Genomic DNA, 1,628 nt, shown 5'->3' with positions numbered 1-1,628 from the left:
AACAACAACAAAAAAATGTTCTCGATCAAATTGTTCTTGCTCCTTTTAGGATTGATTCCAAATTATTATAGAAATTATATTAGCAACCCATTAGCATTACTCTCCTAAATAATACCCAGTTATTTTGTATGCACTACAACAAGCCAATTTATATCTGCATTTTTGAGAAATGAGTCTGTCTGAGCAACGTATTTTTATAATGTGACTTGATATTTCACAAGAGCAACATCATTTTTTTCTTTTCGCTGTTTTCCTAATCATCTGTGTCACTGCTCGATTTTTGGTTATTTTGCAAACCTTAATCAGAGCTCAGCTGTCTAATCAGAAGTTAGTTTGTTGTCAATCACAGCCAGTCATGGCCAGCTGTTTGCATTGCCTCTCATTACACTGTCTTTGTTTATCTATTTTTTATCAGAGCACCATGTCGCAAGATGAGACCGTGGAAGACCTCATTACAAAACCTCCCCCTTCCCTCCAGCCGACTGCCTCTGATGAAACTGCCACCGTAGCTGCAGCCAATACAGATGAAGTCCCGTCTATATCACAACTCTCACTAGACACATTGGCCCCTGACGTAACCAATGCGGCTGCAGAAGAGCACAGTACAACCAAAGGTGTTGAAGAGATGCAGGTCCACCCATCAGAAGAAAAATCTGAGGGTCAGGTGACTGAATGTGTGGATTCGGTGAGCTTGGATCCAGATGTTACACAGGAAGAAGCACAGGGAACAGAGGTACTTTTAATAGGGTTGATCTGTGTCTGCGCCATGTAACAAAATCCATAACATATTTTTATTTTGTGATTGTTCTTTGGCTGTGTGGATTTTATTAGCCCCTGGATGAGTCTAAATCTAAAGGCTGGAGTAGTTGGGGCTCCTGGGGGAAGTCACTTCTGACCACTGCTACATCCACTGTGGGTAAGTCACCACAGTAAACCATACAGTAGATCCTACCACAGTTAACTGTTAGATAACACTGTCACAGAGCGAGTATCTATCTATCTATCTAACTATTTTCACATTTCAAACGTTGATGTAACACAGATCAAATTTTGTTGCATGCATGTATAGTAAACGGCAAGAATACATATGAGATCAAAAAAAATCTCATCCACTTTGAGGCACGTAACCACAAAGTTTCTACATTTTATATAAAAAATATTGTACCTTTCAAAAGTTTAGTTGATAATGAGTTGATTTGAGTCATATTTGATAAAAAAAAATCCCAGTAAAAACAGTAATATTGTGAAATATTATTACAATATAAAGTTATGTTTTTCTGTTTTAATATGTTTTAAAAAGTACTTTATTCCTGTGATGAATTTTCTTCAGCCATTACTTTAATCTTCAATGGCACTTGAGAAATCATTACTTCATTACAAAACTTCAGAAATTATTACAATATGCTGTTGATTTGGTGCTCGGTATTATGAATGTGCAAAATAGTTAGTCTGTTTAATGTTTTTGTGGAAACAGTGATACTATTTTTTTTAAATGATTCTTTCATTTATAGAAAGTTCAGCATTTTTAAAATTAAAAATATTTTATAACATTATAATTGTATTTACTGTTACTTTTGATTAATTAATTAATTAATATATATATATATATATATATATAATCATTCATT

The 1,628-nt window shown here is 34.3% G+C and overlaps 1 long non-coding RNA gene across 1 annotated transcript in view; it reads left to right on the top strand.

The window, feature by feature from the left end:
- Positions 1 to 915, top strand: part of LOC107579752 (uncharacterized) — a 2,027-nt gene extending 1,112 nt beyond the window's left edge. The window contains exons 2-3 of the long non-coding RNA XR_001608526.1: positions 416 to 733; positions 832 to 915. This is a non-coding gene — a long non-coding RNA (uncharacterized lncRNA). The remainder of the gene's footprint in view (positions 1 to 415; positions 734 to 831) is intronic.
- The last annotated feature ends 713 nt before the right edge of the window (positions 916 to 1,628 follow it).

Source organism: Sinocyclocheilus grahami, unplaced genomic scaffold (assembly GCF_001515645.1).
Source record: "Sinocyclocheilus grahami isolate Dianchi unplaced genomic scaffold, SAMN03320097.WGS_v1.1 scaffold19906.1, whole genome shotgun sequence".
Taxonomy (NCBI): Eukaryota; Metazoa; Chordata; class Actinopteri; order Cypriniformes; family Cyprinidae; genus Sinocyclocheilus; species Sinocyclocheilus grahami.
This window is presented reverse-complemented; position numbering and strand designations above follow the sequence as displayed.